Consider the following 18076-nt stretch of genomic DNA (forward strand, 5'->3'; position numbering starts at 1 on the left):
CCTGAGCTCCCAGGGAGCCGGTGGGGGATGAGGGTAGGTACCAAGAGGCCCAGTGGGGCTCGCACACGACAGGCTGGCGAGGAGGGGTGTGAAGGGACCTCTTTTCTGGTACTTTCTGCTCTCCGGAAGGAAAGGCAGCGAGCCAGAGGCGATCTGGCGGGAGGGGGAGAGCGCGGGGCACGCAGGCCCGGGAGGAGAGGTAAAAGGGGAGAAGATGCGAGAACCGGAGAGGAGAAGGGGGCGTGATGGAGAGGCTCCCGGCGGCGCAGGGACGCGCGGGCGAGCAGGGGGGACGCGGGGCGGGGGGCACAAAGAGCGAGCGCGCAGCGAGCGGGCGCGGAGGCGCCGGGAGGGAGAGGGGCCGAGGCCGGCCGGCCGCCCGGGCTGCCTGATTTTCTGTCAGCCGCGGCTGATTAACGGGCCGCCTTCCAGCTCCGAGCGCGCCGCCCCGCGTTCCTGGCAACGGCGCGCGCGGCTTCCTGGCGGAGGCGGGGCCTGCGGAAAGGTTACATTTGCACAAAGTGCCGCGGCGCAGGCGGCCGGGAGGGGCTGCGGGGCGGGGGTGGGGGTCGTGGGGAGCGCGGAGCCGGGAGCGCGGCGCGGGGCGGCCGGGGAGCCGGGCCCGGGGAGAGAAAAGGCTGCGGCGCTCGGCGCTGTCTGGGTAATGGAAACATTCCTCTGGGGGCCGGGCAGAAAAATATCAGGTTGCAGGGCGGCGGCACACGCGGCTCCTCCGAGGGGAGCCTCCTGCCGCCGTCCGCCGCGGGCCGGCCTGGCCGAGGGGTGCCCCCGGTGCGTGCGCCCCAGCCCGTGCGCCCTAGTCCCTGCGCCCCAGCCCGTGCGCCCCAGCGAGAGCCGCTCTGATCCTCGCGCCCCAGCCTGTGCTCTTAGGGGGCGTCGCCTCGCTTTCGCATCTCCCCTTCCCTCCCTCAGAAGGCAGCTGAGAGGGCCTCGTTTCCCCCCAGTTGTAGCGTCCGGGCCTCCCCTCCGACTGTCCCCGTCGCCCCCGCGAGGGCCCGGCGTATGGCTGGCACCGGGTCCTGCCGCCGTCAGGGCTGGCTAGATAGGTCGCATTGGCTCTCGCTGGGAAGGCGGGCTGCCACTGGCATCTGTCCCCGCCTTCCCTCGTGCCTCGCCGCTTCTGCTCAGCTATCTCGAAGGACTGGGCTGTTGCCTCCAGCATTACGTGGTGTAAACAGTGTCCCTCTGCTACCCGCCCCCCTCCGCCGCCTCCCGCCCCCGCATTGCGTCATTCCCCTGCTCCCAGACCATCTGCGGCTCCCTATTACCGCCCCTACGTTGGAGTTTACACCCTTGGGTCTTGCCCAGCACCGGGGGTGGGGTGTGATGTCAAAACCCTCCAGCACCTGCAGTCTCCCCTGTCTCGTTGGAGCTGGGAGTTGAAGGGCTTCTGACAGACCCCCATCTACTCTGAGTTTTTCTCTCCCTGTCTCCCTCTCTCCTTCTGTCTCCGATGTCTCTGTCTCTCTCACATTGAACTGATTTGGCCAGTAGGCGCTGTATTCATGCGGGGCCTTGCACTGGCCCCGGGGGAAGCCCGGGCTGAACCGGAAGCAGCCCCTGCCCTCCAGGAACGTGGGGAGACTGCCCAGGGAACTCAGGTTAAGAGCTGGACCTGGGGGTCTGGTAGATTTGGGTTTCTGCTCGTCCATTTCCTGGCTGTGTGTGTCCTTGAGCAAATGACTGAGCCTCCGTTTGTCCAGCTGTCAAACAGGGATGGGAGAGCAGCAAGGGCCACTCATGGGGGCTGGCTGGCAGATTTAAAGGGACAGCCTCAGAAGCTCTTGGCAAGGAGCACAATGGCCCTCACTCGGCGGAATAGTTTATTACTCTTAGGACTATAAAGAAGGCCACAAGTAACCAGAGCCTCGTGCACGGTGAGAATGTCAACAGAAGAACCCTGAGCATTAGGGCTCAGAAGGCAGGCTGTATAGGATAGGGCTGGTGGGTGGATCCTGGCACTCCAGGTGTGAACATGTCTAAAGATCCCAAGCCTGACTTCCCTAAGGCACCGCCCACACTTGGATCAGTCAAGGTCAAGGTTGCAGTTCTTTAATTGGGCCTGGGGAAGCTTGGTTCCTTGGCTGGGTAGGGAGTTGGCAGGAGGGCTGTAACCCTGGAGGGCACCGCCCTCCGCCTAGCTGGGGCAGCTTGTCTCTGAAGGATCAAAGCAGCAGGTAGGATCTGCTAGTTCTTCTCTCACCTGGCTTCTGTGAGCCCAGGGGTGACAGGCCAGGGGAAGGGGCAGACCACAGAGGGAGGCAGGTTCCCTCCAGAGATTAATCACGCCCTCCCAGAAGCTTTGGGCCCATGGGGTCCTGGGCCTCTCCAAAAATGATCCAAGGGCAAATGGGAAAGGGGGTGGGGTCGAGAACATTCTGAACTCACTGTGCCTTGGTGTCACTCCTATGGCCTCAAGAACTGGTTTGCCATCCAAAGGGGTTCTGGGTCTGTTTCTGAGCTGGTGACTTGCTCCAGGTCAGAGTGGTGGCCTTGACCCCCCCACCCTCAAGTTCTCGGCCAACCACAAAGTGACAGTCAGCAATGAGTGATCACTTGGCACCTGACATGAGGCGGCAGGTATGGTCTCCCAGCAATCTGAGGATGTGAGGATCTGTTCAGCTATTTCTTACCAAAGAGGAGGCTGAAGGTCAGAGATCTTAGGTGCTTGTCATGGGTGTAGCTGGAACCCGAAGCCGGCCTTGCTGGACACCACAGTCTGAACTCAGTTTTAACTAAGTGCCCTGAGCCACTTCCACTGGTGGACCCAAGAAACCACCAGCAAGGAGTGAAAATCCCAGTCTAGCCAATAGGCTGCCTCAGGCAATGTACCCATTTTACAGATAAGCCCGCTGGGGCTCTGCTTTGGAGACTCGCCCAAGGCCCTGTTGCTAAGGAGTGGAGTCCATAAGAAAAAGGGAATCTTAGCCTATGGGAGCTGGAAGGGGTCTTGGAGCTCTTCTAATCCAAAACTCATTTTCCAGACAGGGAAACGGTGGCTCAAAGAGGACCCAGGTCTGCCCACACATTGAAGCATCATCTTGGGCTACACGCCCTCCGCAAGGAAGCAATGACCCTGAACCTGTGAGTTTCATGGAGCATTTGAGAGGAAATGGAAGGTGGACTGGAGAGAACAATGAAATCAAAGGGACCAGGCTCTCCTCCAGGGGCCCAAGAGAGAACTCCCTTGATTCTCTGGCCAAAATTTCATGCTGGAATTCTCCAAGGGAGGGAGGATGGAGAGTGTGGGGGAGGGGAAGAATGCAGCCTGAATGAGCCAAGGTCACAGCCGTTCTTGGAGGTCTTCCCAAGTCCCAGAGCTGGCTTGCCCTCCCTGGCCCAATGGAGAGTGTAGTGGGGGCAGGGCAGAGGAATGGAGGGGCTCTGGGGCCCTTGGGAATGAGGGCTTCCGTTGGTTTCCCTGCTCGGAGTCCCTTGAAAACCTGGAGAGGAGAATCTTTGCGCACCGTTTCTCCTTCTCCTCCAGCAACCTACAGGTGCTTGGCAGTGCCCCCCTCAAAGCTCCTCACTTTTGCACCTAAAAAATCTGGGTGCTGCTTACCTCTCTAGGTCCTCGGATCCTGGGAGGCCAACAGTGTGTAATGCTAACAGTGAGTGATCGGGAACGTCACATTCTGATTAAGTGAGTCAAACATCCTGGCCTACTTCGCTTTACCGAGATATATATACACGGCTCGGGCTGGTGCAGGCAGCCCTGTGCAGGGACTGGGGTGCGACTGGGGGTAAGGGGGACCTGTGCTAGCCCTCATGGAGCTCTCGGTGCAAGTTTCACATCTCAGCCAGAAGAGTCAAATGCTAGAGTCTATGAGTGCCTTATTCACACCGAGTGTGATTTTTCTGAAAGGAGGAAGGAGGAAAGAATGGGTGTGGAGAGAGGTGGGGTCACACCAGGACACTAATTTTCATGTACACTTTCAGCGAATTTAATCTTCTTGGATCTAGCACCCCTATGAATACAAATGTCTTAAAATACCACTAACAGAATAATAACACTTGTCCCTTTCAGCGGGCCGTTCACCCAAGCATCTCCAATGCTCTGTGAACATTAATTAATTAAGCCCAGATTAAATAGTTATCATTGACTGAAAATATATTTACTGCACACAGGCAACCAGCTACCGGGTTACTGATGTGACTTAACCCCCGTTGTCACTGCGCTTGAAATATACAACCCGAGGGCATTAGAAACGGGTGTGTTCACACCCTGACGGTGCGGAGACTGCTGGGTCCATCGATTCTAAGCAGTCTGAATGGGCCTCAGATCTTGTCCATTCTCTGCGCTACTGCTTCCTTCCAGGGGTTTCCTTCCATGCTAGGAGCTGACTCAGGCTGATCACGCCTGCCAGACTCTTCCAGAAGAAAGGTTCTAGGTCCCAGTAGCCTGGTTACTGTTCCCACCATGTAAGTTTTACCTGTTCCTTTATTATGTATTTATTTATTTATTTATGAGAGAGAGAGAGAGAGAGGAGCGAGCTTGGGGAGGGGAAGAAGGAGAGGGAGAGAATCCCAAGCAGGCTGCCTGTGCAGAGCAGAGCTGGGTGCAGGGTTGGATCCCAAGTCCCTGAGCTCACGACCTCATGGGCGGGATGCTTAACCGACTGAGCCACCCAGGTGCCCCAAGGCTTCTATTTCTTGAAATTTACCATGACACTAGGGCACCTCCATTTGGATTACACCAATGACAGAAAGCCAGATCAATTTGCTTAGGAAAAAAGGAGAACTTATGAACTCGTGTGAGAAACCAGACAGCAGCAAGGGTAGGAGTAGAGTGGACCTCAGTGAGGACTGGGTCAAGCCAGATCTCTGGCTACTCTTGCCCTCCTGCTTTTGCCTGTGCACAGGGGGTTTGGGGGGAGGTGGAGAGGGGTGATTTTTAAAACACTGATTTATTTTCTTTCATGGCCATTGACTTATTTTTTTTTTTTAAGATTTTATTTATTTATTTGACAGAGAGAGATCACAAGTAGGCAGAGAGGCAGGCAGAGAGAGAGAGAGAGGAGGAAGCAGGCTCCCTGCCGAGCAGAGAGCCCGATGCGGGACTCGATCCCAGGACCCTGAGATCATGACCTGAGCCGAAGGCAGCAGCTTAACCCACTGAGCCACCCAGGCGCCCAGTTTTTTTTTTTTTTTTGAGTAAACTTGGATCATCTATATATTTTTAGAAATTCTCTATTTCATATATTTTCATATATAGCAACATAAGGTTGCTCATGGTATTCTCTTATGAGTCTTAAAACTTCAACCATATCTGTATAGTTCTACCTTCCTTTCATTCTTAATATTAGGTATTTGTGCCTTTCTTCTTTTCCTTGATTAATCCTGCTAGATGGTTGTCCATTTTATTGTCTTTTCAAAGAACCAGCTTCTGGCTTTGTTGATCATTTTTGTGATTGTTGATGTCCTTTTCATTTATGCTTTTATCTTTACTGTTTATTTCCTTCCAGTTCTTTCTTTCTTTCCTTTTTTTTCTTTTTATTTTTTTACGCTTCTCTAGTTAGTTGAAAGCTTTACTCCTGTATGTTTAAGTCGCTCCTGTTTTAGAGTAAATGCACTTAAGACTATATATTTCTCTATAAATGTCAGTTTAGGTCCAATCTCCAAATTTAATTTTGCTTTTATCTTTTTATCCTCAGTACCACATATTTCATAATTCCCATTGTGATTTCTGTTGATGTCTTTGAGGGGGTCAGCTTCAGATTCTGAACTGAGAGATAAGGTAAGGGTAGGGGGCAGGGGAGAAACACCTCTCTCTCTCTTTTTTTAAAAAACCATTAAAGATGGGGCTCCTGGATGACTCAGTCAGTGGGGCAGATCACCTTGATCTCAGAATTTTTTTTTTAAGATTGTATTTATTTGACAGAGTACACAAGTAGGCAGAGAGGCAGGCAGAGAGAGAGAGAGAGGAAGGGAAGCAGGCTCCCCACTGAGCAGAGACCCTGATGCGGGGCTGGACCCCAGGATCCTGAGATCATGACCTGAGCCACCCAGGTGCCCCTTGATCTCCGGATCTTGAGTTCAAGCCCCACCCCACCTTGGCCATGGGGCCTACTAAAAAAAAGCAAAACAAAAACCTGTTAAAGATAAGGTTGGAGGATGAGGGTATGTGTGACAGCTAAATGGGTGTCCCAACACTGAAAATGGGGATTTGGTGGCCTTCACACCGAGTCACTGTGATGCTGTGCCTGCCCGCCCCCGGCCCCCAGGAAGAGAGAATGACCGAGGCCTGCAGGCAGGTCCTTCAGAGAAGGGCCCCTGGAGCAACCCGCTTTATCTTCCCCACACTGACCAATCAGCTGTCATTTCCTCCTCTGGGCAGGGAGTCTCAGAGTGTTACACTCATTCAGCTCCGTCCACACAGGAGGAAAGGTCAGGACAGGAAAGAAACGTTCCTGCAACCGTTTCACGACGAACCTATGAGATCGCTGGGAGTGTGCTTTTCAGTTTTCAAAGATACAGATGTTGTTGTTTTAAATCCGCCTACCCTGTTGTTGCTGACTTGTAATTTTGCCGCATTGTGGATAGAGAATGGGGTCTGCTTTACATCCGCTCCAAAATTCCTTTCCGCTTTCATGATGACCCAACACAAGTCCGTATTTAGAAATGTGCACGTTGTGCCTGACAGTCAGGTGGTGTGGGAGTCTGCTGGGGGCGGGGGTCGGAGCTCTCACACACTGGAGGGCTCCAAAGGCAGAGAGTCACTGGCTCTCAGATCGGGAGGCTGGAAGTCCAAGATCAAGGTGTCTGCAGGTATGGTTTCTTCGGAGGCCGATGTCCTGGACTTCTGGCTGTGTCTTCACATCCTCTCTCCCGCATCCCCGGTGTCTCTCTCTGTGTCCAGATTTCCTCTGCTCATAAGGACACCGACCGGACTGGAAGAGCAACCCTCCCTCCACAAAGGTTTCATCTTAACTCACTCACTTTTTAAAAAAAGATTTTATTTATTTGACAGAAAGAAACAGAGTGAGAGAGGCAACACAAGCAAGGGGAGCAGAAGTGGGAGAAGCAGGCTTCCCGCTGAGCAGGGAGCCCGGTGTGGGGCTCAGTCCCAGGGTCCTGGGACCATGACCTGAGCGGAAGGCAGACGCTTAGTGACTGAGCCACCCAGGTGCCCCAGCTCAGTCACTTCTGTAAAGCCTCTGCCTCCAAGTCCAGTTACATTCTCAGGTACTAGGGGTTAGGACTTCAACATAAGATTGGGGGGTGGGGTGGGAGACACGATTCAGCCCCAGACATGTGCATTCTTGGTTGGGAGAGACGCACAGACCCATGCAGGCTACTGTATGGACGCATCCGTCGGACTTGTTAATTCTGTCGTTCACATCTTTCATAGATGTGTAAATTTTCTCTGCCTGCTCTGTTAGTTTCTGGGGAGTGCCCAAATGCCCATTTCTTTTGTGGATTTCTCCACTTTTCAAAGCAAATCTTCTAGCTTTTGCTTTACTTATTTTCAGGCTGTGTAGTGAGGTCTAGAAAACATAATTCATGTTGCATCTTTTTTGTCGGGTTGTTGCTTCAGTCATTCTATAGGGTCCCTCCTTATCTCTTATCGTTAGTTGGCCTTAGGTGTATGTTGCCTGATATTAATATTTACTATATCAGCTTTTCTTTTTATGCACATATGCCTGGTGTGTCTTTTCTCTTTGTTTTATTTTCCACCTTTCTCTTTTCTTTTGCTTTAGAGGGTGTCTCCTAACCAGCATAATATTGCATTCTGTTTTGTTTGTTTTGATCCAGTATGACAGTCTCTGTCTTTTAAGAGACAAATGAAATCAATTTACATTTATAATGATTGTTGATATATTTAGACTTACTTCTACCATTTTATTCTGTTGTCCTATATACCCCATCTTCTAAAATTATGTCTTTTGTTCTGTCGTCTGTTAAATCTCTACTCTCCTTTTTTCTTTGATAGTTTGGAAAGTACAGATGTGTTTCTGTTGTTTCACTTGTTGCTCTTAAAATTTTTGTTTGTTTTTAGGATTTTATTTTATTTTTTAAAATTTTAAATAATTTTTACCTCCTTTTCTCAAATATTTTATTTATTTAATGAGAGAGCAAGAGCACGTGAGCCTGAGTGGGGGGAAGAGGCAGAGTGAGAGAGAGAAACAGGCTACCTACCGAGCAGGAACCCCAATGTGGGTCTCCATCTCACGACCCCAGAAACATGACCTGGGCCAAAGGCAGATGCTTAACCCACTGAGCCACCAGATGCCCCTATATATTTATTTTATTATTATTATTTTAAGATTTTATTTATTTATTTGACACAGAGAGAGAGAGATCACAAGTAGGCAGAGAGGCAGGCAGAGAAAGAGGAAGAAGCAGGCTCCTTGCTGAGCAGAAAGCCCTATGTGGGGCTCGATCCCAGGACCCTGAGATCATGACCTGAGCCAAAGGCAGAGGCTTAACCTGAGCCACCCACGTGCCCCCCTATATATTTATTTTTAAAATATTTTATTTTTAGTAATCTCTACACCCAGTGTGGGGCTTGAACTCACAATCCTGAGGTCAAGAGTCACATGCTGTACTGACTGAGCCAGCCAGATACCCCAACTTGCCCTTAAATTTTTAATATTGATACCTAGACATTTCTTTTCTTAATAATGTCTAAAGCAGCGCTGTCCAATGGGAAAATAATGTGAGTCACACATATTATTTTAAATTTTTCAGTAACCATATTAAAAAGCAAAAAGAGGGGCACCTGGGTGTCTCAGTCGGTTAAACCTCTAACTCTTGATTTTGGCTCAGGTCATGATTTCAGGGTTCGTGGGATTGAGCCCTGCCTAGGGCTCTTGTGCTAGGTGTGGAACTTGCTTGAAGTTCTCTCTCTCCCTCTCCTTCTGCCTCTCACCAATACCCCGTTCGTGTGTACGCATGCACAGGGGTACACTCCTGGGCTCTCTCTTAAAAAAAAAAAAAAAAAAGCATAAAGTGAAGGTGGAAATAATTTTAGTAATATGTTTAATTTAACATTATACATCAAAAACAGTATTTCAAAATGTGATCGGTATAGCATTATTAATGAAACATGTTGTATTTTCAGTGCTAAATCTTGAAATGTAGTATGTATGTTACATGTAACAGCCCATCTCAGCTGGGACCGTGTGCATTTCAAGTGCTCAGTAGCCACGTGTGGCTGGTGGCTGCCGGGTTGGACACTGCATGTCTAAGATATCCAGCTCCTCTGTTCTCCTCCTGGAGAAGACAGCCCTAGAGCCTCCCTTCGGTGTGTGCCGAAAGCCTCTTCCCCTCTGCCTTGTTATTTTGTTCTTTTAAAATATCAGTTTTATTGATATATAATTTACATATAATACTCATGCAATTTTGATGCGTTTTTTTTTTAATACATTATTTTTTTAAATAATTTTATTTATTTATTTGACAGAGAGAGATTACAAGCAGGCAGAGAGGAAGGTAGAGAGAGAGAGAGGAGGAAGCAGGCTCCCCGCTGAGAAGAGAGCCCGATGCGGGACTCGATCCCAGGACCCTGAGATCATGACCTGAGCCGGAGGCAGCGGCTTAACCCACTGAGCCACCCAGGCGCCCTTGATGCGTTTTGAGACACGGTTATACCCGGGAAAGCGCCACAGGAGGGAAGATCCGGAACCAGTGATTTTTGCTCTCACTCTGGATTAGGTTTGCCTTCCCCCAAAACTCACATAATCGGACTCACGCGGTATGTGCTGTTTGTATCTGGCTTCTTTCCCTCACCCTGACGTTCTCGAGACTCAGCCAGGTTAAGGCACGTGGCAGTGGCTTGTTACTTTGCTCCTTGTGTTGCAGAGTGGTGTCCCACGGTGTGGGCGTGCCTGTCTCGCATTCGCTCGTTGGAGGCCATTGGGGTTCTTTCCATCTAGGTTGGGGCTGTCCATGAATCAGGCTGCTGTGAACACTTGCGTCTGAGTCTTTGGGTGGACGCAGGTTTTCATTTCTCTTGGATAAATAAACACCCGAAAGTGGACTGGCTGTGTTGTAGGGTAGTTCTGTTTAACTTGGTGAGAAACTGCCAAATGGTTTCCCCAAGGGTTACGTCCCTTTCTGTATTGTCAGAGAATTTTAACTCTTCCGTATCCTCTCTGATGCTTGGTATAGTCAGTCTTTTTATTTTTTGTTTATTTATGTATTTATTTTTATTTTTATTTTTATTTTTTAAAGATCTTATCTGGGGCACCTGGGTGGCTCAGTGAGTTAAGCCTCTGCCTTCAGCTCAGGTCATGATCTCAGGGTCCTGGGATCGAGCCCCACATCGGGCTCTCTGCTCAGCAGGAAGCCTGCTTCCCCCTCTTTCTCTGCCTGCCTCTCTGCCTACTTGTGATCTCTCTCTCTGTCAAATAAATAAATAAAAAATTTTTAAAAACAAACAAACATAACAACAACAAAAAGATTTCATCTATTTATTAGAGAGAGAGAGTGATTACAAGTTGTGGGGAGACAGAGGGAGAGGGAGAAGCAGACTCCCTGCTGAGCAGGGAGCCTGAGGAGGGACTCGATCCCAGGACCCTGAGATCATGACCTGAGCCAAAGACAGACCCTTCACCGATGGAGCCACCCAGGCGCCCCTGGTCAGCCTTCTTTAAAATTTAGCCTCTCCAGTAGGTGTGAATTGCTAGTTCATTGTGGTTTTAAATTTACCTTTCCCTGATGGCTAGGGAAGTTGAGCATTTTTTCATGCGGATGAAAAAATGTACATATTGTCCTATTGGATGAAAGAATACACATGGAGAAATCCGCATATCTTCTTCTGTGAAATATCTGTTCACATCTATTTTTTATTTTATTTTATTTATTTATTTGAGAGAGAGAAGCACAGCGAGAGAGGGAACACAAGCAGGGGGAGTGGGAGAGGGAGAAGCAGGCTTCCCTGCTGAGCAGAGAGCCCAATGCGGGGCTCGATCCCAGGACCCTGGCATCATGACCTGAGCTGAAGGCAGAGGCTTAACGACTGAGCCACCCAGGCGCTCCTCTGTTCACATCTTTTGATTGAGTTATTCGCCTTTTTTCTTACTGAGCACAGATAGCGGTTCCTTAAGTACTTCAGATCCCAGGCTGGTCCAGTGTTTATGTTGTGAATATTTCCCCCCCAGTCTGGGGCTTGTCTCTTTGTTTTCTCGGGGGTGTCTTTGAAGAGTGAAAGTTTAAAAATTTTCTCACTTCCTGCGTATGCTTTCATGTTTTTAAGAAGTCTGCAGTCCCCAAGATGGCGAAGATTTTTCTCCTATATTTTTGTCTAACCGTTTCCTTGTTTTGCCTTTTAAATTTAGACCTATGACCCATTTCGACTTAGATTTTGCGTAAGGTGTGAGGTGGGAGTGGAGACTCCTTATTTTTCCAGGTGGACATCCTGTGATTCATACCAGGTGCTGAAAGGTGTCTTCCCTGTTGTCTTATGCTGACGCCTTCGCTGATATCGATCAACAGTGTGTGGGGGTCTGTTTCTGGAATCCCTGTTCTGCTCCAGTGACCTCTTTGTCTGACCTGAGGCCAACATCCCATTGACCCGATTATGTATGTAGCATCTTCATAAGCCTTGAAATAAATTCTTTGGTATTTTTATCGGGAATTTCTTTCTTTCTCTTTTTAAAAGATTGTATTGATTTGAGAGAGAGTAAGAGAGAGAGCATGAGCTGTGGGGAGGGGCAGAGGGAGAGGGAAAAGAAGACTCCCCCTCCCCTCCCAAGCAGTGATCCCGACATGGGGCTCGATCCCAGGACCCCGAGATCATGACCTGAGCTGAAGGCAGATACTTAACCCACTGAGCTACCTGGGTGCCTCTATTATCTGAAATTTCAATGCCACCTTTTTAGGTTATTATTATTATTATTATCATTATTATTATTATTTATTCATGAGAGAGATAGAGTGGGCACAACAAGCAGGAGGGGCAGAGGGAAAGGGAGAGAGAATCTCAAGCAGGCTCCACACTGAGTGCCGAGCCTGATGCAGGGCTTGGTCCACCACCCTGAGATCATGATCTATCTGCTAAATCGGACTTGACAGAGCTCCGCTTGCCAGCCTAGTCCTTAACGCTGCCCCTTGCTCTGTCTTCCATCTTTGTGGAAGTGTCACTCTTTACTTGCTGTGTCCCAGATGGACTCTTTTGAGTTTAGATGGACGTTTCATTCTCTTGCAGACACTTGACAGTGAGTGAGTTGTGTGTGTCAGTTTCAAATTGTGCACCTCATCCCTTCAAAGCAACTTATTGGGACGCCCAGGTGGCTCACTCGGGTAAGCGTCTGCCTTTAGCTCAGGTCATGATCTCAGGGTCTGGGATTGAGTCCCACATCAGGGTCCCCACTCAGAGGAGAACCTGCTTCTCCCTGTGCCTGCCACTCCCCCTGTTTGTGCACACACTCTGTCTCTGACAAATAAATAAATAAAATCTTAACAAAACAAAACAACTTATTGCAGGCTTTTTTTGGGGGGGGGCTGGAAATATTTAGTTCCTTCTTGATTTAATTATATTTTTTAATGTAAAAAAAGTTTAGTTAGGATTAGATGGCTTTTCTAGGCAATGGTTGTGGTGGAAGTTGCCGGTTGTCCCCCCATATCCATTCTCTCTATTTGCAATGTGATAGAATTCATCTCAGGGTGAAGGAATACATTTCTCAGCCTCTCTTGGAAGTAGCTGTGGGCTATGGGATGCAAAGAGGAATGGCAGGTGTGCAATTTATAGATTATGGTCTTAAAGGGAAACCACTTTGACCAGGAAGTAGACACAATGGTCAGCAATCTTGAATTCTGGATACAGGAGCACCACAGGGATTATGCAGAAGCAAAGCAGAAAGAGCCTGGGTCCCTGACACCTTGAAGCTGGGATGTGAGCTACTCCCATCCATACTGTTACTTAGGGAGAGAGAAAATTCTCTTGGTGAGCCACTAGTATCTTAGATCTTGGTCGGATCAGCCAACCCTGTATCCTAATACAGTAAATAGATTTACTAATATCGTTGACAATCTTATTTGTTCCCTGTTGTTTTCTGATACTCTTTCCCTTTTGGTATATATTTCTTCTAGCAGAGAACATCCCTTAGGCATTTTTTTCACCAAGAGTTTGACGGATGAAAAATTCTGGGATTTTGGAAGTTGGAGTTGTTTTCGTTTTCATTCTTTAGTGACAGTTTAGCTAGGTATATTACTCTAAGTTCATAATTAATTTTCCTCAATACACTGAAGGTATTATTCTACTCTTTTCTTGCCTCTTTTGTGGCTGAGATTTCTCCTACTGGCTTATATATCATTTCTTTTTTGGATAACCTCTTTTCCCTCTTAGGCCTGCTTTTAATATTTTCTCTTCATCTTTGATATTCTGAATTACAAGGTATCTTGGTGGAATTTTTATTTTTATTTATGTAGCATGGCCTTTGTTGGTCTTTATTTGGGGAGGGGAAATCTCTCTCTGTATCTCATTGAGGGTTTTCGCTGTATGTTGAGCTGTTATGTCAGTAGTTATCACGTTGTTATGCCCTTTTGTTCTTGATTCGTATCTGCTTATTTATATGTTTTATTTATTTATTTATTTATTTATTTCAGTTTTTCCTCTCCTTATTTCGTTGAGGATTTTAAGCATGTTTATTTCAAAGCATTTCTTAAAGGGCTCCACCATTTGAGTTCTTTTTAAAGTTCTATTTATTTAAGTAATCTTTACACCCAACGTGGGACTTGAACCCACAAGCCCATGATCGAGAGTCATATGTTCTGACTGAGCCAGCCAGGTGCCCTCCCGTTTGAATTTTGACAGTAGTGAGTTTGTTACCTGTTGCGTTGATCTGACTCTTAAGGTACTCTACCCCCCACCCCCTTAATGCTCTCTGGCATTCATGCCTTTATGTAACCCCCTCTCTTTGAGTGTAGCCAGTACCTGTGTCTTACTTCTAGTCAATGGAATATGGCAAAAGTGATGGAGTGTTACTGTTGTGATTATGTTGTTAGAGAAGACTCTGTCTTGCTAGTAGCTTTGCTGTAGAGATTGTGCCTGCTGGACTGACGAAACATGTGGTTTTGTTGGGAAAGGAAGAGTAGGCAAGAACTGTGGCAAGGAATTATAGGAAGTCTGTGGATGGCCTATAGAAACTGAAGGTGGCCTCCAGACAACAGCCAGCAAGAAGCCAGGGCCCTTAGTCCTACAACTGCCAAGAAATGAATATTCCAACAACCTGAGTGAATTTGGAAGTGGATTCTTCCCCAGTTGAGCCTCGGATGAGAACACAGCCTGGGATGCCTGGGTGGCTCAGGTGGTTAAGCCACTGCCTTTGGCTCAGGTCATGATCCTGGAGTTCCGGGATCGAGTCTAGTACCAGGCTCCCAGCCCCGTGGGCAGTCTGCTTCTCCCTCTGACCTTCTCCCCTCTCATGCTCTCTCTCAAATAAATAAAATCTTAAAAAAAAGAAAAAAGAAAAAAGAACACAGCCTAATTGACACTTTGCAGCCATGTGAGACCCTAAACGTGGGAAAAAGTTATGCTCTGCCTAGACTTTGGACCCATATATACTGTGTGTTGATGTTAAACATGTTATTTCATCCCATTAGATTTGTAACCATTTGTTAGAAGACTAGAGGACTGATGACACATGGCCCTATATTTGATCTATAGCTTCAGAAATTCTGCCTTCAGTGAGGCTCTTGGAACTTACGAACACTGTATGGGATAATCCACCAAAATGTGAACAGTAGTTACACATGGGTGGGAGAATATAGGTTATTTTTATTCTCTTCTATGCATTTTGGTATTTACCACATTTTAAAATGTGACATCTATATGAAATAACCAAAACTGTTTAAACATTTTATTAAAGACTAACAACATACTCATAGAAAATAGCACAAATCTTATGTTCAGTTTAATGATTTTTTTTACAAAGTGAACATATTTTCTGTAATTGCAATCCAGGACAAGAATTAGAATATTAGTAGCATCCCAGAAGACTTTTCTCTTGTTTCCCAGTTAGTAACTCCAAAAAGATAATTATTAGTCTAACTTTTATTACCATTACCTTTTTTAGAAAGGATTTTATTTATTTATTTGATAGCCAGAGATCTGTAGGCAGAGAGAGAAGGGAAAGCAGGCTCCCTGCTGAGCAGAGAGCCCGCTCTATCCCAAGACCCTGAGATCATGAACTGAGCCGAAGGCAGAGGCTTAACCCACTGAGCTACCCAGGTGCCCCTACCATTACCTTTTATAAGTGATATTCAGTATATTCATTTGTGTCTGACTTCTCTCTTTCTCTTTCTCTCTCTCTGTAAAGTAGGCTCCATGCTCTTGAACTCAGGACCCCAAAGTTAGTCATATGCCCTACTTACTGAGCTAGCCATGTGCCCATGTGTCTGACTTCTCTTATTCAACATTATGTTTGTGAAATTCATAATGTCTTTCATAACAATAGTTTGATCATTGTTTTTTTTTTAAGATTTTATTTATTTATTTGACAGAGAGACAGAGCAAGAGAGAGAACACAAGCAGGACGAGTGGGAGACAGAGAAGCAGGCTTCCTGCTGAGCAGGGAGCCCAATGCAGGGCTCGATCCCAGGACCCTGGGTTCATGACCTGAGCCAAAGGCAGACACCTAACAACTGAACCACCCAGGCACTCCTAATTTGATCAATCTTAACATTGGTTCATATTTCAATGCATGAATATACCACAAATTGGCTATATATTCTACTGTTGATGAAAGTTTGGGACTTCCAATAAAGCAAGAAAAATAAATTTAAAGTATAACAATTGGAAATAAAGAACAAACTGTCACTATCCATAGACGTGGTACTGATAGAAGATCCATACAAATTAGTAAATAAATGATTAGAATTAATAAGTGAATTTAACAATGTTCCTGGATGAAATGTCCACACTAACTACAGTAGCCTTATAGAAGATCTTGAAAACTAGTGTGAGTTCTGAAACTTTGTTCTTTTTTGATGTTGTTTTTGTTATTTGAGTTCCTTTGCCTTTTCATGTAAATTTAAGAATGAACTTGTTGGCTTTTACCAAAAAGCCCATAAATATTTTATTTGGAATTATATTGAATCTATACATCAATTTGGTGATAACAGCTTAACAAAACTGAGGCCTCCAATCCATGAACACAGTATAGCTCTCCATTTATTGAGATGTTTTAAAATTTCTTTCATTAGTATTCAGCATACAGATATATCCAAGTATTTCATTTTTTCCAGGGCTATTTCTTTTTCTTTCTTTCTTTCTTTCTTTCTTTTTTAAAAACATTTATTTATTTATTTATTTATTTATTTATTTGAGGCAAGGAGGGGCAAAAGGAGAGAGAGTCTTAAGCGAACTCTGCACTGAATATGGAGACTGATGTGGGGTTCAAGCTCATGACTGAGATTATGGCCTGAGCTGAAACCAAGAGTCAGATGCTCAACCAACTGTGCTACCTAGACACCCTTCCAATACTATTTCTTAAATCCCATTTCCAATTATTAATTATGAGTATATAAGAATACACTTTTTAATATACTGGCTTATGTAATTTTGCTAAACGTATTAGTTCTATGGGATTTTTTACTTGGGCAATTATTTATGTGCGAATAGAAGCAGATTTCTTTCTTTCTTTCCAAGCTATATGTCTTGTTTTCTTGTCTTACTGCACTGGCTGTTGAATAAGAGTAGTGAGGGGAGACATTATTGTTCTTGACCTTAAAGAGAAAACATCTAGTCTTTCCCAATTAAGCATGATGTGTGAATAACCCAACACCAAATCCTAACCAAAGGTCTGGTTTCTGGGGCCTCAGTAAACAGAACTCAGGTGGAAGTCAAGTGCCACTGATGCTTGAGGGAATACAACCCATGGAAAGCTGGAGCAAGAGAAAAGGAAGGGAGAGAGACCCAGTATGAAGGTACACAAATGTGCTGGCCACTTGTTGATGCTAATCACAACTGATTGATCTTGTGGCACTGTCTTGCACACACCTGTGAGCTGAGTGGATCCCATGGCAGTTCAAGCACCAGCAGCCTCAGGGAAGACAATGGGGTCAAGAGGTATAAATGCTAGCAGGAGTTGATTTTTTTTTTTAAGATTTTTAAAATTTATTTGACAGACAGAGATGACAAGTAGGCAGAGAGAGGAGGAAGCAGGCTCCCTGCTGAGCAGAGAGCCTGATGTGGGGCTCTATCCCAGGACCCTGGGATCATGACCCGAGCCAAAGGCAGAGGCTTTAACCCACTGAGCGACCAGGCGCCCCTGGAGTTGATTTTTTAAAAGTATTCTATTTATTTATTTATTTACTTATTTATTTATTTATTTATAGAATGTGAGAAGGAGTGGGTGGGTGGCAAGAGAGGCAGAAGAAGAGAGAGAATCTTTTTTTTTTTTTTTTTTTTTTTTGACAGAGAAAGAGAGATCACAAGTAGGCAGAGAGGCAGGCAGAGAGAGAAAGGGAAGGAAGCAGGCTCCCTGCGGAGCAGAGACCCTGACGTGGGGCTTGATCCCAGGACCCTGGGATCATGACCTTAGCTGAAGGCAGAGGCTTTAACCCACTGAGCCACCCAGGTACCCCATTTCTGAAAATGTTTTTATTCTACCGTCACTATTAATTGATAGTTTATCTGGGTATAGAACTTAAAGTTTGAAATACATTTTTCTCAGGATTTTAAAGGCATTAGCTCCATTTTGGTCTAATTTCAGTGGCGCTGTAAGAAGCGTAATGCCATTCTGATTCTTGATGCTTTGTGTAAAACCTAACTTTTCACTCTCTAAGAGCTTATATGATTTTTCATTTATTCTTAGTGATCTGAAATTGTACAACGATGTGTCTCAGTGTGCAAATATTTTAATCCACTTGGTTGGATACTTAGTGGGCATTTTCCATCTGGAAACTCATGTCATTTAATTCAGAGACATTTACTTTAATGACTTATTTGATGATTACCATTCTCTTCTATTTCCTCTGTTCTTTCTGGGACTCCTCTTATTTGGATGTTTGATCTCCCAGGCTGATTCTCTAATTTTCATGTCTTTTCTCTCCTTTGTGCTTTTCCTCTGCTTTCTGGGTTATTACCTCATCTGCAAACTTTTCTTCC

At 46.3% G+C, this 18076-nt stretch overlaps 1 long non-coding RNA gene across 2 annotated transcripts; it reads left to right on the forward strand.

The window, feature by feature from the left end:
• Positions 1–28: 28 nt before the first annotated feature.
• Positions 29–15836, forward strand: LOC131812798 (uncharacterized). Of its 2 annotated transcripts, none has more exons than XR_009346489.1 (4): positions 29–199; positions 3006–3105; positions 3592–3664; positions 15469–15836. It is a non-coding gene; the product is annotated as an uncharacterized LOC131812798 (long non-coding RNA). The 2 variants fall into 2 exon arrangements; XR_009346488.1 differs by lacking the exon at positions 29–199 and adding an exon at positions 571–661.
• Positions 15837–18076: the final 2240 nt, after the last annotated feature.

The sequence above is a fragment of the Mustela lutreola genome, chromosome 12, assembly GCF_030435805.1.
Source record: "Mustela lutreola isolate mMusLut2 chromosome 12, mMusLut2.pri, whole genome shotgun sequence".
NCBI classification, from domain to species: domain Eukaryota; kingdom Metazoa; phylum Chordata; class Mammalia; order Carnivora; family Mustelidae; genus Mustela; species Mustela lutreola.